At 41.1% G+C, this 23,669-nt stretch overlaps 1 protein-coding gene across 4 annotated transcripts in view; it reads left to right on the forward strand.

Moving 5' to 3' along the window:
* Nucleotides 1-14,502: 14,502 nt before the first annotated feature.
* Nucleotides 14,503-23,669, forward strand: part of TC2N (tandem C2 domains, nuclear) — a 58,595-nt gene continuing 49,428 nt past the window's right edge. The window contains exons 1-2 of one of the 4 annotated variants that reach the window (XM_074393467.1): nt 14,504-14,661; nt 21,285-21,399. The gene's annotated coding sequence lies outside the window, so the exon portion shown is untranslated. Of the gene's footprint in view, nt 14,662-15,074; nt 21,400-23,669 lie in introns of those variants that run through there. The other 3 variants (XR_012516236.1, XM_010350562.3, XM_074393466.1) reach the window with 3 other exon arrangements.

Below are 23,669 nucleotides of genomic sequence, written 5' to 3' on the forward strand. Positions count from 1 at the left end.
AGAGACTGTAAATACAGATGAAGCATCACTTGCTCAGCTCCTGTTGTGTGGCCTGGTTCCTAATAGGCCAGACTGGTACTGGTCCATGGCCTGGGGTTTGGGAATCCCCACTTTATAGTGTATAAAATACTTTTGTGTTTTTTCTTTCATTCACTAAATATTTGTTCTGTATGTAGTACGCTGTCCTAGGCTTTAAAGTAGACATTAGAAATGCAAAGATGAATATGGCCTCATCCCTCCCCATTTTCTTATTTTGATGCTCATCATGACTCTGAGAGTTGCTAAGGCAACAATTATGATTATCCCCTTTTTCTAGGAAAGCGATTGAGGCTCAGGGAGGCCCTTGCAATGCCACCATGTTTAAAAAGTATTAATGCCAGAACGTCAACTTGGGTTTTCTGCCTCTAAATCCTGCCCTCCCCCCCACCTTTTTTTTTTTTGAGACGGTATCTCATTCTGTTTCCCAGGCTGGAGTACAGTGGCACAATCTCGGCTTACTGCAACCTCCTCCTCCTAGGTTCAAGCAATTCTCCTGCCTTAGCCTCCTGAGTAGCTGGGATTAAAGGTGTGCACCACCATGCCTGGCTAATTTTTTGTATTTTTAGTGGAGATGGGGTTTCGCCATATTGGCCAGGCTGGTCTCGAACTCCTGACCTGTGATCCACCTGCCTCGGCCTTCCAAAGTGCTGGGATTACAGGCGTGAGTCACCACGCCTGGCCCTAAATCCCATTTTTTACACCCGATCTTTCACGCCATAAACAAATAGTCAGAGGCAAGCAACTAAAGAAAATAAAAATGTATACAAATCACAGTCCAATCAAAATGCTAAAGACTCAGTTCCAAAGAATCTTATAGGGACACAGTTTTCTCAGTACTCATATTAAATCTCTTGTGTTTAAGTGGCAAGAACTAAACATATATTAACTTATGCAAAATATATTATTTATGGGCTTATACCTGGTATGTTTATATACTGGTACTACGGAAAAAGTAGAGGTGAATTCACCCAAGAATGCAACCAAGAAATCTATTGCCTTTGGAATCCTTCACCATCTTGTATCTTTACTTCTCTAAGTACATCAACTTCATTCTCTTTCATTATGGATTGACCTCTTCTACCTGGGAAACATGGCTACCAAAGTGTCTTGTGTCACTGCAAAGAGGACTGACTGTTTTTTTCTAGTGATAGGTGAAAAAAATTCTAGGGAATGATTTTGATTGATTGTCTTGGGTCAGATACTGTCTCATGAACCAGTCAGCTCTGACTGGGGAAATGAAATTGTGGGAAATCACAGTGGCCACACGACTTTGGAATGGAGAAAGAGTAGTCCTCATGATGAGACTAAAAGCAGATGTCGACTCTGAGTCTCCTACACTTAATTCACACAAATGTTTTTTTCATGAAGTATCCTATTCAATTTCTGGAAATGAAATGTTTGCTGAACTCCATGACAGTGTTCTGCTGTGTTTAAAGGAGGCAACACAAGGTCAAAGGTAGAAACAGGAAAAAGCCGTGTAGAAAAGCTGAAGAAACCTTATTACTTTTAGTGACAGCCTGTCCAGAAGGTGAAAAAGGAAGGCAGGATTTGGAGATGGCCCAGAGCAGTGAAAGCAAAATAGTGAACGTTGGGTATATGATGACTATGAAGAAGAGCTAGGCAGAGACAAATGACATGAATTTTCAGGCATGGCTGTAGTCATCTTGGAAAAGATAGGAGGAAGAATACAGAAACTCCTGGAGCTGGAGGGGTTGTTAATCTTCTGGTCTACTCCCTTCATTTTTCATGTGAGTAGGCAGATCCAGGGAGGAGAAGTAATCTTCCCAAGACTATCGTAAAGCCTTAGTTCATTGGCAATAATAGGAAAAATAGTGACACCAACCCTTGCATAGTCAGGAAGTTTTTCTTCGGAGAGAAATTGGAACAAAGTTACCAGAGATTGAGTAATGCATTTTCCTCCCAGTAGGCTGAAACTTGCAAGGGAGCTGGAATAAATATGCAGATGGCTGATGAAGGTAAGACAGGTAACAAACATAGGAGATGCCAGAAGAGGGGATAAAAAGAGGTCTGCAGTCACGCGGACCTTGAAAGTAGACAATTTATTTTTATTTTTATTTTTATTTTTATTTATTTATTTATTTATTTATTTTTTTTGAGACGGGGTTTCGCTCTTGTTACCCAGGCTGGAGTGCAATGGCACGATCTCGGCTCACCGCAACCTCCGCCCCCTGGGTTCAAGCAATTCTCCTGCCTCAGCCTCCCTAGTAGCTGGGACTACAGGCGTGCGCCACCATGCCCAGCTAATTTTTGTATTTTTAGTAGAGACGGGGTTTCACCATGCTGACCAGGATGGTCTCGATCTCTTGACCTCGTGATCCACCCGCCTCGGCCTCCCAAAGTGCTGGGATTACAGGCTTGAGCCACCGCGCCCGGCCTATTTTTATTTTTTTAATTGCATTTTACGTTTGGGGTACATGTGAAGAACATGCAAGACTGTTGCATAGGTACACACATGGCAGTGTGATTTGCTGCCTTCCTTCCCCTCAGCTATATCTGTCATTTCTCCCCATGCTATCTCTCCCCACCTCCCCACTCCCATCCCTCCCCCATTTCCCCCCAACAGACCCCAGTGTGTAGTGCTCCCCTCCCTGTGTCCATGTGTTCTCACTGTTCAACACCCACCTATGAGTGAGAACATGCGATGTTTGATTTTCTGTTCTTGTGTCAGTTTGCTGAGAATGATGGTTTCCAGGTTCATCCATGTCCCTACAAAGGACACGAACTCATCATTTTTGATGGCTGTGTAATATTCCATGGTGTATATGTACCACATTTTCCCTGTCCAGTCTATCATCAATGGGCATTTGGGTTGGTTCCAGGTCTTTGCTATTGTAAACAGTGCTGCAATGAACATTCGTGTGCACGTGTCCTTACGCCAAAAGCATTAGCAACAAAAGCCAAAAGTGACAAATGGGACCTAATCAAACTCCACAGCTTCTGCATGGCAAAAGAAACAGTCATTAGAGTGAATCAGCAACCAACAGAATGGGAAAAAATTTTTGCAGTCTACCCATCTGACAAGGGGCTGATATTCAGAATTTACAAAGAACTAAAACAGGTTTACAAGAAAAAAACAAACAAGCCCATTCAAAAATGGGCAAAGGATATGAACAGATACTTTACAAAAGAAGACATACAGGAGGCCAACAAACATATGAAAGTAGACAATTTATACCATGCTAGACCCTCAGCTGGCTTACCCAGGATACTGCTAATCCTGCGGGGTTTCCTCTTAGTCATATGCCTGGGCTGGCCACCACCTGAGGGTTTTCTCATTTATCTGTCCCTTCTTTCTGATGTCTTAAATTGGTGAAGCGGCTTTCCCAACATCCATTCTATCCCATAAGCAGCAGCCATATGGTTTGGGGAATTGGTCTCAATTTAAGAGATAGGCCTGATTAGTTAAAATGGTATCTTATCCTCTTTGCCGGCATTGGTTCAAAAATAAGCCTGTGACCTAATTCTGGCCAAAGAGGTAAGAGGAGAAGTTTGCTGGCTTTTGGGAAAGTTACTTTCTCTTATGAGCATTCTAGGGGAATTCATTCTATTCCCTTCACCTGAATTGAAGGAAGAGGGTCTTCCCCTGCGTTCTACAACCACAAAAGGAACTAGATTTAGGATGAAACTTACATGACGCAGAACAGAGAAAAGGGAAGGAAAACAATGCTAAATGGTTGAATTGCAAATCAATGACTCTGAAGGCTGATCTATCTTTGAGCTTCCTAGTAGGTTAACCATATTAGTTACCTATTGTGCAACAAACCTTCCCTAAACAGTGGCTTAAAACAACAGCATTTTATCATTATTTCATTTATGAGTCTGCAATGTGGGCAGGGCTCAGCGGGAAACGCTTGTATCTGCTCCACAAGGGGTCAGGGGGGGGCAGCTTAGCCAAGGCCAGGGGGATCCACTTCCAACACGGCTCCCTCACAAGCTGGACAGTCGGTGCTGGCTCAGTCAGATGCGAAGGTCATGGGCCTTAGTCCTTTCTATGTGGCCCGCTTCATGTGGGTCTCCACAAACCACATGGGCTTCCTCAGAGCGTGGTGGCTGGATTCCAAGAGTAAGCATGCAGAGATAACTAAGAAGAAACTGTATCACCTTTTATGACCTAGTATTAGCCATCATATAGCATCATTTCCACTGTACTTTGCTGGTTGACCAGTCACTAAAGTTAGCCTAGAAACAGTTCAGAGGACACAGGTTCCAGCTTTTGTTGAAAGCAGTTTCAAAGAACTGTGGATGATTTACCATTGCAGAAATGAAAACATTTCCTTGTTTTATGGCCATTGAATTGGGTTTTCTATTATTTGTTTGGGGCTGAAAGCATCTTTATTGACACAGTTAGTGTCACCTCAGCTGTGGGTAGCAGAATGTCCAAAATTAACAGCTCTCAGTCACAATGCCAATTGCAACATAGTTACTGGTAATTTGTTACCAATAATTTAATACAAAGGTTTTGCAATCATCTTCTTTTTAAATCAGCAGAATCAAGCTTACCACAATAATAGCAGAAGAGTCATTTATTTTAATTCAAATAGAATTCTCTGAATGGGAGTAAAGGGATGGAATCAGAGTAAGGACACCTCACATAGTACATGGGAGCTTTACTCCAGGTTGAGAGCTGTTGGGCTGAATGCCTCTTTTGGTAAGAGAGTTGGAAAGAACTTTCAAGTTTTGTTCCTCTGGCTCAAATTCTTTTTCTTCTCCACATAAGCTTCTGTTAAGCCAGTGCAGCTGAAGACTTGTCATCAGGCATTTGATATTCTCTCTCTAGTTTTGATGATCTTTCTGTGGACAAGGGAAAGGGATAAAAAAAAAAAGATTCTTGATCTTTTTTCTTGTTCCTTTCCACGATGAACTCTATCTAAATACAACAAACCATTTTTTAATTTTCACTTACTGTGTTTTTAGCACTCTGATAGGGCCTTGCAGATAGAACCACAGATATTACCATAAGAATCTGGAAAATAAACAGAGGATATTTGGGGAGCAATGGGAAGCTACTTAAAATTCAATCCTAATGCAGGTGTGACAGTCTTATAAAGGAAAGGAGAGAAAGAACTGAGCATCTATCTGCTGGATTTCAGGGTACTTCCCTGCCTAGAGGCACAGCAACAGATCCCTTGACCCTCTCCTTCCCAGCTACCTCTGAGTGGACCAGGGCGAACATCCAACCAACAGGTGCCCAACCATAGACCAGACAGCAATCTGTACTTTGTGTGTGGCCTGGCTGGAAAGTATGAGCTGGGCCAATCAAATTTCTCTCCCAGAAAACTGGGAAGGGAGAAGCACTTACTTCTAAGGTGGTGGGTCCTGAGCCCAAAGGCTGGGTAGATATACCGTTGAGGAAGTAATCAGAGACTCAGGTGTAGACTGCAGCTTTGAGAAACTGGTGACTCAGATAAGCTGATTGGGAGGTGTAGGTGTGCAAAAAGAAGCAGTCTCCATGAAATGTGAGGCTGAGGGGTGTCTGGGCTACCTTAGGTCTTGCTCTTTCCGATGCCTGCTTGTTCAGATCTCTAAATATATTCCCATCGTTTCCTTACCCAGAGTAAGGGTAGGCGTAGAATGCCATTCCTCGCCTTTTACTTGAGCCAATTGGAGAGGTTTTCTGTTACTTGTGACCACTAGAATTCTGTCTAGAACAAGTCAAGAACCTACAGAAGAGATGACAATTCCAATGGGCTTGGGGTAATGAAACACCTCTAAGTCTAGACTTTACAACTTACCAACTAAATCTGTGACTTAACAAAAGGAGCTTGAGCTTTAGAGTCACATGCAGCTTTGTTTTCAAATCCAACCTGTTCCACCACTACTTTGTGATCTTGGAGAAGTTACTTATCTGTAAAGTCTAGATAATATCTAATTCTCAAAGGGTTGTTGCAAGAATTAAACTAGATGTATAGACATGTATGTATGTATGTATGTATGTATGTATGTATGTATGTATTTGGAGACGGAGTCTCATTCACTCTGCTGCCCAGGCTGGAGTGCAGGGGCGTAATCTCTGCTTACTGCAACCTCCACCTCCCAAGTTCCAGCGATTTTTCTGCTTCAGCCTCCCGAGTAGCTGGGATTACAGGTGTGCAACAGCATGCCCAACTAATTTTTACAGAGACGGAGTTTTGCCATGTTGGACAGGCTGGTCTCGAACTCCTGACCTCAAGTGATCCACCCCCTCATTAGTCTCCCAAAGTGCCGGGGTTACAGGTGTAAGTCACCGCACCCTGACAATATATACACACTTATATGGACTATTAACACAGTGTTTGGCACATAGTAGGTCCATGAAAAATAACAGCTATTATCATCCCCAACTATGCTGATGTACCTATTTGGATGGGAGAAGGGAAGTCATCTTCGACCCTGGGCCCTCCCAGTAACATAACGGTTTTGATGGAAGCATTTTATATTTCCCAACATTTTAAGGGTGGCTTTATACATTGGGGGTGTGTGAGTCTGTGGGCATGTGTGCATGCACGTTTGTTTGGAAAGGCTGTTGTTGGCTCTTCCTCTCCCCTTTCCTATCGAGGTTGTATTCAGTATGTCATTGTTATTAATCAGGCGTGCAATATGAGATGAACAGGGGCGATGAGTTGGTCAGGCTGCCAAACAAGTTCATGTTTTGTACGAAATGCCAAATTGTTTTCTGTGGGGCTGTTTCTCAGGAATGGAGGGGTAGGCCCTTGTAGGCCCTGTCCTGTCCCTTGAGAGCTGTCACCTCACAGAGCAATGGGATAGCTCTTTAAAAATCACTTTATGGAGCTGCTGCCCAGATGTGCTAGAAATATATTTGCATTTTTTTCCCGTCTTCTGGTAAAAATGTAACCCATGTCAAGTAGGAAATGGATTACAGACCTCCCACATTTCCTCAGAAACTATCCCAACATCATCAGTCCCTTCATAAGCTAGATGGGTGGAGGAAGACAGTGAAAGGCTGGGAGTGGTGAAGAAAGAAGAAATGTCTGGAAAAAAATAGGATTATAAAGCATTTTGAGTCCCTCCCTCCACTTCTAATTCATAGAGAGACTAATGTGTAAACTAACAAACTAAAGGTCTTACCTAAAGGCTTAAAAAAGATGTCCTTGAATATTCGGTTCATCTGCCAACCATATTTATTCATGAATTATCTTTACAGATATGGAATGGGTTTAAAGACAGATGAAGAAAGCTTTGGCATCCTAAAACTGCCTGGGGATTTTGCTGGGCGTAGGTGTTTTTCTAAAAGTCTGATGAAAGCAAAAGTTACAAATGGTAGGCTTCAAATCTTATTTCATGTCGTGATTTTGAGTGGCATGCACAATCACTAATATTCAGAAGTAACTTTCTGAAAGGGTGTTAAATCTTTCTCATCTCTGCTATTAACAAATATTTAGATTTTATATCTAACACAAAGGACAGAAAATTTTAAGTAAAATTGTATCGAGGGTGAGAAACTAAATCCTCAAACTTACCATTGGCTAAATTGATGCTCCCTAGTGACTAGGGAGGGGAGTCTTGGGCACATTGATTCGGAACTCTGGGGCCATGAGGGGGTTAGATTTTCCCCATTACAGAAAATCATGGTGGGAGGATATGTCAGGTAACTACTTCTGTAGAATAAATATTCCCAAAATGCCATGGTACAAACAATCATCTTTTATTTCTCATGCTTGCTGGGCAGCTGGGGATTAGCTGTTCTGAGCTGGGTTTATCTGGCCTGACTCTGCTTTAGGGTGTCTTACCCTCCTTGGACCAGCTGTCTGGCCCAAGCAAGTCTTTTGGCACTGGTAGAAGTACAAGAAGGCAAGCAGAAACACATGAAGTCTCTTAAGGCCTAAGCTCAGAACTTGAACATGATTCCTTCCATTTCATTCTATTGACCAAGGCAAGTCACATGGCTGAACCCATAATCAAGGAGTAGGGAAATATACTCCACTCCTTTGGTGGGAGGAACTTCAAAGTCATAGCAAAGGGCATGGGTACAGTGCACAATGAAGTCCTAGGACCAACACTGTCACCTACTAAAAAGAAGGAATATGACTAGGACTGCAGCTCCAGTGACTAGAAGGAACCACATGGCTTATCTGCAGCTGTGACAGGTGAATCCCTTCTGTGGTATTGATGCTGGCTATCATAACTCAATGCTAACACTCAATATTCCTCCCAACTCCTCTAATTTTCATTCTATTTCCCTAATCAGGCAACCTTTTGGCTATCATTTAGCTTCCTGGATAGCTATTTCTTCAGAGTATACTGTTTTGGCAATAAGATACAAATGTTTGGGAGTTTGAGACCAGCTTGGGCAATATGGTGAAACCCTCTCTTTACAAAAAAATACGAAAATTTAGCTGGGTGTGTTGGCATGCCTATATTCCCAGCTACTCAGGAGGCTGACATGATCGCACCACTGAACTCCAGCCTGGGTACCAGAGCAAGACCCTGTATCCAAAAAAAAAAAAAAAAAGAAAAAGAAAGAAAGAAAGAAAGAAAAAAAGTGGAAGCAAAGGGTGGTACATAATCTTATTGCTAGGTAGCCAAGAGCAGGAATGGTGTATCGGAGGGGTTTAATCAGGGAAGCAGAACCACTAGGGTTTTACTCATATGGGACTAATCTCTTGCAGAATTATGTGAGAAACTGGTGAAGTAAAGGTCTGAAAGTGGAATTGAAGGATTAGAGAAAATTTACTAACCAGCTATCCTGAAGCCCTGTACAGGTGGACTTGTAAGGGCAGAACTTGCAATGAATCTAGGAAGCCATGTGTGTCTAACTGCTGGAGTGGTACCCAGGAGGGGAGCTGTGGAAAAGTGTATAGCTAGTGGATACTCCAGGAGGTCTTCCACCAAGCTCTGGAGTCATCTTGGGTCCTCTGTTCAGCAGGGCCTGTAGGTGAGAAGAAGAGCTAGATATGGGGAGGAGGATGAGCCAGAACCTGCCAGAATCTCTGCGTGTCTCTGCCACCATGTATAGTCACGATGATCTTCAGAGGAAGTGGCTCGGCTCCACTTTCACCTTCCAAATCTTGCTTCAATTCTTCTTTTTGACCAATCTAACTTGGAACCATATAGGGAAAGAAATTTGGGGAAATCTAGTTCCAATTTAAGCAAGTTGACGTGAGACCAGAAGAATGCAGGGTCATTTGCTTCAGGTTCGAGTCATTTCTTTCAGTCCATACAGAGGTCACAGAAGTAGAGGTTTAGATGTTTCTCTGCTCCTCTCGGTGAGACTGGGAGCCTTTGTTCTTGAATCTTGAGCAGTTTCATGTGCTCTCATCCTCTTTGGACCAGCTGCTCAGCCTGGGTGAGTGGATCATGTGGTTGGTGGAAAACCTTCTTTTTTTTCTGGATTCTCTGTTTCTTTGTTTCCTCCTTCATAGCCTTCCTTTGACCCCACTGGTGCTATTGCCTCCTGCCCTACGTGCTGAATATTTTTCGTTTAGGCCTCTAGTAAAACAATCAGTCTTTTAGTGCTATGAAGTTTCATTGATTAGTGGGGTTTGAAGAAGGCAGACGGGTGTTCTGAGGAAGGGCTAGCGAGAAATGAGACTCTCATGATTAGGTCTCTTGGTGGAGCATCTGCGACCAGTCATTATCCCACTGTTACCTTAGTTTAGTGGGTAACAGCTATCCAGGTAAGAAGATGATGAGGGAGGGAAAGAAAAAAGAAAAAAGAAACTCATCTCACTACAAATAGTTCTTAGCTTATTCAACTGTATCCTGTGGATTAATGGGCAAAGTCCTTAGTAAGATATTCAAGACGCTTTGGAACCTAGCCTTTTTACTTCCCTCTCCTCCCAAATATATACTAGACTTTGAGTAACACTGGATCTCCTGAAGCCCACTCAGGGAAACCCTTCAAAGTGCATGAAAGAGACAAAGAAGTGTGGATAAAGATGATGAAGAAGGCACGATGGCAACTCTGTGCTTGTTTTCAGGTCACAATGTCAGCATTCTGATCAGGTGGCTGTCTGAGAGAGAGAGAGCTGTATATCCATAAGATTTTTCTTTATCTACTTGGGACAAACTTAAATTTTCTATGATTATAATATCCTCTTTGATACATTTTCATGTTCTATGTCTTCCATAGAATGCCTACAGCAGGAGATACCTTTTTTTGGTATGCTTAATGTAATCTATATTATGATTCATTCATGACAGTGCCTATCAGAGTAAGTAAAGCTAGGTGTTGGGAAAAAAAACCCAAATATTAGTGGTTTAACACAATAAAGTATATTTTCCCTCACATCACCATCTAATCAAAGTTAGTGGGCAGTGGGGAGAACTTCATTCCGTAAAGTCAATCAAGGACATAGACATTTCTCCCATCTTGCCATATTGTGAGATGTAGCAGTGGTTAGCATGGTTTAGTCTGAGGTTGTCAAGGAATGGAAAGAGGGAGAGAGTGGGGTGAGGGCTCACCTGCTGTTGGTTGCCTAGATGCAGAAGTGAAACTCTACTTCTACTCAAATTCCATTGGTCAGAACTGGCCATATGACCTTACCTAGATGCAAGGAGAGTGAATGGGCAAAGCAGCTTAGCCTTGTGCCCATGGAGAGGAATTGAGGTTTCATTAGTATCCATGATGCTTTTGAAATGTCACTTTCTCTCTGAAGCAAGTGCCTAGGACTGCACCTGTTATATGGTAGGCACTCAGAAATGTTTCTTGAGCAAATACATGAAATGAATGAATAGGTGTAGGCTTCTGCTGTTCTGTTCTGCTAAGGCAGAAAATTGGAAGGAAATAATTTTGAGAGAAGAAAAATCTGTCTGCTATCCCCGATGTATTCATGACCATTTATTTGTAAAATTATTTCACAAGCACTCTAGGAATTCATATTCTTTTGAAGGTACGTTTTCATTTATTCAACAAACCATTGAGTGCCTTCTATGTCAAGTGCTATGCTGTGTGCTCAGGAAATAGAGGTGGAAGTCATCATTCCTCCCCATTGGTAACTCACCTGGAATGCATCTAGAGGAAAGTGGGAAAAGAAGCCAGTAATTACAGCCATTATGTAGGCGCCATGATAGAAATACAGATGGACTGTGGTGGTTATGCTGAGAAATGGCACCTGATTGAGTCAGGAATGGGTGTTGTGGGGTTTCATTGTCTAGAAGAGGTGGTATTTTGGTTGGATGAACGTGAGTTTGCTAGTTGATACCCATAAAAGAACGGCAGAGCGAATGGTATTCAACAGTTTAGGGAAATGCAGTTCCTTCAGTAGGTCAAAATGGGGTGATAGAAGCCACGTGCAGTGGCTCACACCTTTAATCCCAGCACTTTGGGAGGCCGAGGCGGGTGGATCACAAGGTCAGGAGTTCAAGACAAGTCTGGCCAACACAATCAAACCCCCTACCAACTGAAAATACAAAAAATTAGCCAGGTGTGGTTGTGTGTGCCTGTAATCCCAGCTACTTGGGTGGCTGGGGCAGGAGAATTGCATGAACCCAGGAGGTGGAGGTTACAGCGAGTGAAGATCACACCATTGTACACCAGCCTAGGGGACAATACAAGACTTCGTCTCAAAGAAAAAGAAAAGGGGTGATGGAAATACTGGGAGCTAAGGCCAGAAAGGTAGGTCTGGGCTGAATCACGAAGCACATCTAAACTGCATTAAATAAACAATGAATAGGGGTTAAGATTAGGAATTACATGATTTGTCTTCATCAAATGAAAGAATCAATACACACAGTAATATCTAAGCAACCATGTTATCTGTATCAACCAGTCTATTTTTCTCCTTTGATCATCCTCAAATAATATAAAATTACTACATTAAAAAACAAACAAAGCCCATTCATATTATTTTGAGGACAACCGTTTTGTGGGAAGAGGTTAGAAATAAGAGCACAAAGAAAGGTGTGCAGTATCCTCCATTCATGTAGCCTGGCCTCTGAGACAGAACAGGAAGGAGGCCTATTTCAAGGAAAACAAAGGAATTGGATCCCTGATTTTATAAGAACCGAATCTGTCAATAGAGCGGATTCTTCTAGGAAAGTGTTTTAAGGTGGACTAGGGAAGAAAACTAGGAACAATTCGGGGAGCTCCTGTTCTTGGTATTTCTGCATCAGCTAAGTGGTTGTCAAAGTCGTTCATTTAAGGAACTAAGTATCAGTTCAGTTCAATCAGTAGTTTGTGAGCATTCATTCCCCCTTCATTCATTCAGCACATTTCAATGACACTTTTGTGCCCTGCTCTAAGTTAGGTGCTGCCAGGAAGTAAAATATTGGGAAAGTAATGGTCTTGCCTTTGAGAAGATTCAACTAACACATGATTCTAGTGATTTCTAACCAAGGATGTGCTCTCCTTAGGCATCAAGGGAGGCTGGGCACTGTGGCTCATGCCTGTAATTCCAGCACTTAGGGAGGTTGAGGTGCAAGCATTATTGAAGCCGGGAGTTTTAGACCAGCCTGGGCAGCAAAGCATGACCATGTCTCTATAAAGAACTTAAAAAATTGGCCGGGCACAGTGGCTCAAGACTGTAATCCCAGCACTTTGGGAGGTTGAGGCGGGTGGATCATGAGGTCAAGAGATCGAGACCATCCTGGTCAACATGGTGAAACCCCATCTCTACTAAAATACAAAAATTAGCAGGGCATGGTGGCGCACGCCTGTGGTCCCAGCTACTCAGGAGGCTGAGGCAGGAGAATTGCTTGAACCTGGGAGCCGGAAGTTGCGGTGAGCAGAGATTGTGCCATTGCACTCCAGCCTGGGTAACAAGAGCAAAACTCCGACTCAAAAAAAAAAAAAAAAAAAAAAAAAAAAAAATTAGCCGGGCATGGTGGCCCCGGTAATCCCAAAACACTTGGGAGGTTGAGGCTGGACGATGGCTGGAGACAGCAGTGAGCTATGATTGTGCCACTGAAATCCAGCCTGGGCAACCATTGAGAACCTGGGAAAAAAAAAAAAAAAAAGGAACAAATGAGAGAGAGAGAGAGAGAGAGAGAAAGAATAAAGAATATTAGTCTAAAACCCCTTGGAGTTCAAAGTTCAGATTCAGATTTTGATTCTGTGTCTCTGTGTTTGGGCAACCACTAACTGGTTGTCTGACCTTTAAATATTTCCAACTGCAAAACGAGATAATAACAGTTATATCACAATTGCCAGGATTCAATGAGATGACTCATGAAAGCTTTGTGTAAACAGTGCAGAACTTTGCAAACATTGGTACTACGATTAAAGGTGAATGTACTAGGACTTGAAAGCAGTGTTTTTCAAAGTGTTTGTTGAAACACTAATGCCCAAGATTGGAAATAGGCATTTCTCAAGAAAAGAGTTCTATGGTCAAACACATTTGGGAGATGCAGGATCAAAGAAAGTAAAATCTGTAAAATGCTAGTGTGCATTGTGAATCTCAAGGAAAACAAGTATTTTGTGTCGCTTTTCCCCAAATTGATGTTATCTTGGGATCTACCCCCACTCTCACTCCATCATCTCTAGGACCTTGAGATGGATAGAACTCACTTTGGGAAAGACTGCTCTCCAGGAAGGAAAGTATTAACCTTCACTTCAATTTTACAATCCCACCACCCAGGCCGGTTCCACACCTGTAATCCCAGCCCTGTGGGAGGCAGAGCACTTTGGGAGGCAGAGGTGGGAGGATCACGTGAGTCCAGGAGTTCAAGACTAGCCTGGGCCACATAATGACACCTCGTCTTTACAAAATATTTAAAAAATTAGCCTGGCATGCTGGCTCGCGCCTGTATTCCCAGCTGCTTGCAGGCGGTGGGGGGAGGGTGGGGGTGCTGAGATGGGAGGATCACTTGAGCCCAGAAGGTCGAGGCTGCACTGAGCCATGAACCCGCCACTGCATTCCACCCTGGGCGACCCTGTTTCAAAACAAAACAAAAAGTGCTGAGCCATTCATCATCAGACAATCTAGGAAAGTCATTCAACAACTTTCCAAGCAGCGTTGAGTTGTTCACCGACGAAGGCAAAAGAAAAGGGCCAGGCCCCCACTTTTCCAGGGTTAGAGTGAGGATTTCCTCATAGAATCGGGGGTGCGAGGTGCTGTGGTGGATACATTTAACATTTCTTCCAATACACCCATTGATGACAAGGCAGTAGCAGATAGGAAGCGACAAAAAAGAGAGCAGGGCTGATTCTCAAAGACTTTATAAGTTAGATTTTTATAAAAATTCTAAAAGTCAGGTAACAACACTACTACTCCGCTTCTAAGAAAAGTGTGCAGAAACATCTGCTAGAAAGACTGCTTCTGCCTCCCGCAAGTCAGATAAGTTTCATAGGCCAATAGCTTCCCTTCTATCCCCCTCCTACGGCTGGTCTCCCTTCTGCTCCCAAGACACACAAGGTGCCTGGCTGCCTTTTATACCTTCCCAGGCAGTGGCTGCCAGGAGCGAGAGGACGCAGGCGCAGTGCGGCTCAGGTGCGCGGGAGGCCCCGCCCCGCCTGGCCCCGCCCCCTTGCGCCCGTCCCGAGGGGCGGGGCTGCCCTGGTGGGCGGCGTGGGAGTGGGGACCGGGAGGGCAGTGGAGGAGACGGGGTAAATGTCAGGGTAGGGGAGGCCCGCGGAGGGCGGGGCCTCGAGGCGCGGCAGCGCGAGGTGGCTCGAGTCGCAGTTCCCGCGGGCGGCGACAGCAGAGCGCCCACTGCCTCCAGCAGGTAACGGCAGCGGTCACGCGGCGCCGCCTCAGCGCGGGGGTGGGACGTGGAGAACCCTCGGAGGGCGGCGGGACCCGGGCGGGGAAAGGCGCGGGGCGGCTCAGGTGCGCTTCTCCCGGCCGGCGGCGCGCTCAGGCTGTCGGGGGCGCCTGTGAGGGCCGCCCTGCGTCGCCGGCTGGCGGTGGGCGCCCGTCTGTTGGTCTCTTTGTCTTTAACTTTCTCTAAAATGGGGCGGGTTTGGGGCCCGTGGGCTGTTCCCGCGTCTCCTCAGCGACGCCTGCCTCGCGGGGGCCTGAGGGAGCTTTAGGCCCCGCCACAGCTGCGAGCGCGGTAGTCCGCAGGGCACCGGCGTGGGCGACGTGGAGCCCCCCGCCCGGGTAGGGGGCTCTGCCCAGCGGGACCCGTGACCCCGGACGGTCGAGAGCGCACGTGCGCCGCGCACCTGAGCTCGCCCCGCTCGCCGCTCCGTCTCGTGCTTCCGACGGCGCGTCCAGGTGGGCTCTGAGCTCTGCGGAAAGAGAAGCGAATTTCCTTTCCCTGGCGGGGTCTGATGAGGACAGCTTTGCAGGAGGTTTTTAGCTGTGATGTTTCTGAAACTTTGTGAAGCGGCGAAAGGATGTGAGAAGTGGCACTTTCATGTATGTGGTGGTTGCAAACCACAGTCTATCCAGCTGGGTTTTATTTTTGACTTCTGCTTCTTCCAGGCTTTCCTTCACTGTGGTTTTCTTTGCAGGAAGATAAGTGGGTGAACTGTGGGCTCTGTTACACACCGATAGACGTCTGGGTGTAGACAAGATAGATGCCAAGCCAAAAGCACTGATTCCTTTAGCATATTTAAAATAAAGCAAATAAAAGGATTACCTTTGTAATTAAAATGTTATTCTGGTTCTCCCTGTAGGTAGACAGTCAATAGAAATTTCTTTTCCCTGATTAATACTGTAAAACATAGCCTGGAAAATATTGAGAATCAGCAATAACAACAAAATCCTAATGACCAGTTTCATATTTTGATGTGTAACTTCAGCATGGTTGAAAATTGTTTTTTCTGGAAGGAGGGGATAATATTGTTGCTTGCCTTTGAGAGCTGAGATGGAGGATATTTGCTTTTTATCATCTTTTTTTGTATATTGTAGTTTTTGCTAATGAATATGAGTTACCTTCATAACTGAGGAAGAGGCCATAATACAAATTTATTCTTTTTTAACTCTTCATGAAAAATCTAAGTATGTCTTGTATTTTATTGACTTCATTTGAATTATAATTGTGCATTTACGATTAAAACTAATATTGAGAGATTAATTCCGGTTGAGAGAAAATGAGTTTGAGAATCTGGCCCGACATCTGGCAGAGCTGTGTAGTTGAGATATACTAATAGATATATTGGTATCAGGTTTTCTGAAGTCAAGATCAGACTTACACATATTGGCAGCAGAAGTGGATTTGTGATAGTTAATCCTCTAAGGGCGTAAGAAATCATTTAAGCAAGTTTAGTTTAACAGGAGGGCAAGATCAAGGATGGGGAACACCAGCATGGAGCGATGGGTAGAGACAGCCAAGGAGTCTGAGGAGGAGCATCAGCAAAGGAGGAAATCTAGGAGGCAGTGCTGTCCGAAAAGCCGGGAGAGGAGAATTTTAACTAGGAGAGAAGTCTATCTGGGAGTTGAGAACTGATTAAGTACCTATTGGCTTTGGAAGTTAGAGGGGGCTGTAACCTCAGCAGATATAATTTAAGTACACTATAAGGGTAGAAGCCAAATTTGAATGAATCTGAGGAGTGAATAGTGATTCTACTCTCACAAGTAAATGTAGTGAGTTTCGAAACTGTTTTGAGAAACAGGTTAGAAGGAGAGTGATTTGGACTAAATCAGAATTTGTGAGGAGACGATTAAAAAAATAGGAGAGACAAAAGGATGATAGACTAGCCATAATAATTACAAATTTTAAAAATGAAGTGCATCATTTCGTAACATTGTTCCTCTTTCATGGTTAAGTAGCAGAAGCTGAGAGCAAGAAGCTGAGCATATTGAAAGTAACTATTCGTGATAAAGTAGTTATGCCCCGTCCCATCCAAATTATGAACAGTACTTTAGTGTTTTGGTGTATTGGGTTCAGGTGTTATTGGTGTTTAAGTCACACATATAAACTGTGTTGGACTCTATTTCACATGAGTTCCAGTACGTTGATACTCCCAACTTGCTTTTAAGTTATGTGGTCCTTTTATGTATGTCCCAATGATTCTTCTAAAAATCTTATGTAGAAATCAGGTGTTTGGACTAAATCAGAATTTGTGAGGCATACATCATTTAGGGCCTTTGCTTCAATTATTATTATGCATTCAAGGGAAAATGCTCTTATTAAAATTTCTGTATAATGAGTTTCACTTCAGTCTTCATCGAAAGTTTGATTTTTTTGTTGCTCAAGAGTTCAAATTGTTTTTATGAGTATTTTCCTTAGGAATACGAAAAGGATGGTTAAAATGGAAAAAGCTGACAACCATGTCGATTAGGATGTGGAGTAACTGGAAGTCTCATAATCTGCTAGTGGAACTGTAAATTGGTGTAATCATTTTGGAAAACTTTTTGGCATTGTCTACTAAAGACATACACATAAGCTATGCCCAGACATACAGCCAACAAAATTCTAGAAAATACACACTAATATGATGGAAAACACATCAGTGGTTACTTGGGAGTAGGGGAAAGAGAAAGGAGGGATGGATTAAAAAGGGGTATAAAGAAACTTTGGGGGGGATGATGGATATATTCATTTTCTTGATGGAATGATGTATCCACTAATGTGTGTGTGTGTGTGTCTGTCTGTCTGACTCATTTAATTATAATTTAAATATTTGAAATTTATTGTAGGTAAATTATCCTTCAATAAAGCTTTGAAACAGATTAAATAAAAAAATAGAAGAAAGACACATCATTTAAGTATATTTACCTCATTCAAATACTATAGTTATCTCAGGGTAATATAATTCTGGATAAGTTTTATTTTACTCATATAGTTTTCTGAATTTTTAATATTTTGTACCACAACCATGTATTTATTTACTTCTTAAATGATAAATTATTTCATATGTGCAAAACAGTACTTTTGACACATCTACAGATTCAGAGAATACAAATAAATACCCCTGTTCCTATATATTGCTTAAGAAATAATACATAATCAACATTTTTGAAGCCAGCTTGTGTGTTCTCTGTGATTATATCTTTCTCTTTCCACACTCCTTGATTTTCTATATGGTTTTACCACGTATCTATGCATTGCAAACACTATGTTGTTTAGTCCACTTTAGAATGCTGTATAAATGATATTCTACTATGTGTTTCCTGTGGCTTTGCATTTGCACATTCTATTTCTGAGATTCCTTCATGCTGATGTGTATTATAGTTTATTCACTTTTTATTACTGTATATCATTTCATTGTGTGACTTTACCACTGTTTATCCATTATCCTGTGGATGGATATTTAAGATGTTTTCAGTCTTCTTTTTGTTCTTTTAAATTTAATTTTTACTTTTTTCCATTAAAATCTATTTTTAAATGCCCTTTCTAATGTATGTCTCTTTGTGTTCATGATTTTAAACACCCTCAGTTTTGCTGGAAAATATTGAATTGTTTTATAAAGTGGCTGTACCAGTTTATACCCTCACAAGCAGGATGTTTAAGTATTCACTTTGTTCTCTTTTTCAATATTTAAGACATTTCTACATTCGTAATTACCTGATTTTTTTTCTTTGACAATCTGGTGAGTGAGAGATGGTATCCCATTGGGGGTTTAATGTAAATTTCCTTAATTACTGATGATGTTGAACCTTTCTTAGTTTGTCTTCTGTGGTTGTCTCTTTATGTCTTTTGCCATGTATTTTTTTTTAAACTTTAAAAAATAGATTTCTTTTTATTTTTTGAGACGGAGTTTCACTCTTGTTGCCCAGGCTGGAGTGCAGTGGCTCAATCTCAGCTCACTGCAACCTCCACCTCCTGCAACCTCCACTTCCCAGGTTCAAGCGATTCTCCTGTCTTAGCCTCCTGAGTAGCTGGGATTACAGGTGCGCACCACTATGCCTGGCTAATTTTTTGTATTTTTCATAGAAACAGATTTTCACATGTTGGCCAGGCTTGTCTCAAACTCCTGACCTCAGATGATCCACCTGCCTCAGCCTCCCAAAGTGCTGGGATTACAGACGTGAGCCACCGCACCCAGCCTAAAAAATGGATTTCTGTAATAGAAGTTCTTTATATATTTTGGGTGTGAATCTCTTGTCATTTATGCATGTGGTATATATTTTTTTTCTCTAGGTGAGCAGACTGTCTTTTACTTTCTTTATAGTGTCTTTTGATGATCACATTTTACAGTTGAATATAGTTGACTATGTCAACTTTTTCAGCACTTTGGAAGGCCAAGGTGGGTGGATCACGAAGTAAGGAGCTCAAGACCAGCCTGGCCAAATTGGTGAAACCCTGTCTCTACTAAAAATACAAAAATTAGCCAGGAACTCTGGCGGGTGCCTGTAATCCCAGCACTCGGGAAGCTGAGACAGAGAATTACTTGAACCCAGGAGGCAGAGGTTGCAGTGAGCCAAGATTGTGCCATTGCACTCCAGCCTGGGCAACAGAGCGAGACTCCATCTAAATATATATATATGTGTGTGTGTGTGAGTGTGTGTGTGTGTGTGTGTGTGTATATATGGAGAGAGAGAGAGAGAGAGACTCTGATATTTTCTGCTAAAAGCAGGGGGTATATGGGAAATCTCTGTACCTTCTCAATTTTACTGTGATTCTAAAACTACTCTAAAATAGAAAGTTTATTTAAAAAGTTGCCTTTCATATTTGTGTCCTTAATCCATGTTGAACTGATTTTTGTGTGGTGCAAAATCAGAGTCCAGTTTCTTTTTTTTTTCCATATGGCTAATCAGTTTTTCCCAGCATTGTAGAATTGAATATTCTGTTTTTCATTCCAGTGATCTACAAGTATCACAGATGAAGTTTCCATATATGTGTGGTTGTTTCCAGGCTACTCTTTCTAAAACAGATCTGTTTGTGTATCCTTACCACAGTCTTATTTACTTTAGCTGTTTGAAGAACCTTGATACCTGAGAGAACAAGTCATCATCCACCCATGCTTCTTTTCAAAAGAAGCATACTTCTTTTCCTTTTTAAAAAAAGTAAACTTCTTTATTGGAGTAAAATGTGTTATTTAATTATTAAATATCTACTGTAATCACTGAAGTAATAAATAATACTGAAACTATTCTAATATAGACTATCCGGGCTGCAAATCCTTTCCTAACCCACTAGAGTTAATTTTAACTTGGAAAGTAAATATAGGATTTGCATTTTAGGAACGGTGTAAATTGAGGTATTAGACGTTAGCTGAAAACCACTAACAATGCTGTATTTTAAAAAACAATTCATAAGATAGGCATTAACATGCCAAAATCTAAGAGAAAGGTGAACATATGAGCAACTAAAGGAGACTTTAAGTCTTATTTGCTCTGAGGGCATTTGTTAAACTGGGGAAGCTTGATGGATTTGAATAGGAACTTGGTACTTTTGCAGGTCACCAAGGATAGTTGGAAGTCAGCCCAGGGCTCATTCAATGTAGGCTAAGAGACTAATTCTGGGACCACAAAGGGTTGTGATGTCATGAAAAGGGTGAAAAACTTACTCTGCATCCTTCAAGGGGGTACAAGGAAAGTTGTCTTGATGCCAGGTAAAACAGAAGAAAGAAAAAAAAAGCCTGTCCTTGGGAAGTTGTGACCACTAAACAGACCATGGGGAGAAGTTTTATATTACTTTGGTGGTCTAAAAATATTTCAAGATGTAAATTTTAAAAAAATCATGTCTTTTTTGAGATATTTACGTACCATAAAATTCACCCCTTTAAAATGTACAATTCAGTGAGGTTTTTTGTTTGTTTGTTTGTTTTGTATATTCATGAAGCTGTGCAACTATCATCGCTATATAATTCCAGAACATTCTTGTCACCCTCCTTTAAAATGTACAATTCAGTGAGGTTTTTTGTTTGTTTGTTTGTTTTGTATATTCATGAAGCTGTGCAACTATCATCGCTATATAATTCCAGAACATTCTTGTCACCCTCCCCAAAAAACCTTGTACCCATTAGCAGCCACTCCCCATTTGCCTCTTCCTTTTCGGTTCCTAGCAACCACTAATTTCCATTTCTATGGATTTACCTATTCTGGACATTTCATATGAATGGAATCACACAGTGTGAGGGCTTTTGTGTCTCACTTCTTTCTTAGCATAATGTTTTCAAGATTTATCTATGTTGTAGCATGAATCAGTACTTCATTTGTTTTTATAGATGAATAGCATTCCATCGTATGGCTGTATACCACATTTTCTCATTCATCAGTTGATGGACATTTGGACTGTTTTTATTTTTTTGCTATTATGAATAATGCTGCTATGAACATCTGTGTAAAAAGTTTTCGTGTGGATATATGTTCATTGCGGCACTGTTTATAATAGCCAAGACCTGGAACCCACCCAAATGCCCATTGATGATAGACTGGACAGGAAAATGTGGCACATATACACCATGGAATACTATGCAGGCATAAAAAATGATGAGTTCATGTCCTTTGTAGGGACATGGATGAATCTGGAAACCATCATTCTCAGCAAACTGAACAGAAAATCAAACACTGCATGTTCTCACTCATAGGAGGGTGTTGAACAGTGAGAACACATGAACACAGGGAGGTGAGCATCACACACTGGGGTCTGTTGGGGGTGACTAGGGGAGGGACAAGGGGGGGTAGGGAGGTTAGGGAGGGATAACATAGGGAGAAATGCCAGATATAGGTGATGGGGGATGGAGCAGCAAACCACATTGTCATGTATGTAGTTATGCAACAATCCTGCATGATGTGCATATGTACCCCAGAACCTAAAGTACAATAAAAAAAATTTTTTAAAAAATTTTTATATGGAAATATGTTTTCTATTCTTATAGGTAGATTTACCTAGCAGTAGAATTCCTGGGTCATATGGTAACTCTGCATAAAGCGTTTAAGGAATTGCCAAAGTGTTTTCCAAAACAGCTGTACCATTTTACATTCTTACAAGCAATTTATGAGGGTTCCAGTTTCTCCACAACCATACCAACACTTATTTTTTGTCTGTCTTTTTGATTAGTGTGTGTGAAGTGGTAACTCATTATGGTTATGATTTCTGTTTTCCTACTGATCAGTGGCATTGAACACCTCTTATGTGTTTATTGGCCATTTGTCTGTCTTTGCAGGAATGTCTACTTAAATCCTTTGTCCATTTAAAACTTGGGTTATTTGTCAATGCATGAATTGAAAATGATCCAGTAAACAAATGCAGATATTCTCTGGAGTATACTTTCATTTTTAGCTTAAAAAGTTCTACCAGTAAAGCTTCATGGTCAATGAATAATTCATTGTCAAAGATAAGCAACTGTACAAGGAAGTAAGACATCCTGAGCAAGAATTGGTAGAATTATAGAAACTAGAAATAAATCTACAAAAGCTTGAAAAACCAGTCATAGATTATTAAGATAATGATACTGGGTTGAGTTTAAGTAAATAAAAGACAAATTTAAAGATATGTGCAGAGATCAGGAGTCTAAAAAGTGACAGAGCTACAGAGCAGGTTGAAAAAAGATCTAAATGAATTTCTACTAATGAAAAATACAGTAGTAAAAACTCAAAACTCATCTTTTCATTTTAACCACAAATAAGGAAATTAAATGTACTCCACAAAGAGACTGAATGAACTGGAAGGTAAATTGGAATAAATAATTCAGAATATAGCTCAAAGGACAGAAATGGAAAATGGAAATGAAGAGACATGAAATTAGGGTGATCAGAGTGAGGAGTTATCGTGAAAAAGTCCAATAAATTAGAATTTCTATAAGAAAAGAGAAAAGAAAAGGGCAAAAACAATATTTAAAGAGTGAATGAATGACAGTTTTTCAGTACTGAGGAAAGACATCAATCCATATATTCAAGAATCTCAATGAATTTCAAGCAAGAAAAAAGTACACACTTTGAAATATCACAGTGAAATAAAGAAAACCAAAGACAAAGAGAAAAAAATCTTAAATTACTCAAGTTGTTATGCTGGCAACTGACTTCTTTATGGGACAGAATACAATGGAATAAGATATTTTTTGTCCTGAAGAAAATAGCTTATAATTTAGAATTCTGTACCCGGAGGAAATATCTTTAAGAATGAGAGTAATACGGTGTTGATCAATGGTTGCTAACATCGTTAAAAAATAAAAGCTGAACATTATGCATCTACAACCGATTTTTAAGTTTGACTTTAGTCTTGCTAAAGTCAAACTTAAAAATCTGTATTACATTAAGTTATAGATTCAGCTATCATTTTACAGAAAAATAGCAGGTAGAGATTTGCTGAATAACATCATGGGAATGCAATCAGCAAAATCCTGTTATGAGAAACTCTACTGGACAAGAGACTTGGTTTCAGCATCAAAATATTCACAGGAAAACTTGTAGATTAAAGGAGATTTAAGAAATATTTAAACCTATTTCACCCAAAACAAATATGCTATTAAAAATTATAGGAAAATTGGGGAAATGTGAATACTAATAAAATGAAGAAATTATAGATTTTCTGAAAGTGTTATGGTACTGTAGTTGTATTTAAGAAGAGATACCTTGTCTTTTATAGATATATACTGAAATATTTACAGATAAAATGATATCTTGATTTTTTTTTTCAAAATTTCTGAAAGTGGGAGGAGATTGTGGAAAAAAGTTTGACTATGACTCAATAATAATTAAAGCTAGGTGATGTGTCTATGTGTATTTATTTTATATTCTCTATGCTATAAACATCAGGGACATTTTCAGATCAGTGACAACTGAGAGGGTTTCTTACCAACATACCTTCACTAAACAAAATCATAAAGGTTATTCGGAAAAAGTAAGTGATTGTACATGAATAGTTGGCGATGCAGAAAGAATGAAATGGAAGGA

Source organism: Saimiri boliviensis, chromosome 2, assembly GCF_048565385.1.
Source record: "Saimiri boliviensis isolate mSaiBol1 chromosome 2, mSaiBol1.pri, whole genome shotgun sequence".
Taxonomy (NCBI): domain Eukaryota; kingdom Metazoa; phylum Chordata; class Mammalia; order Primates; family Cebidae; genus Saimiri; species Saimiri boliviensis.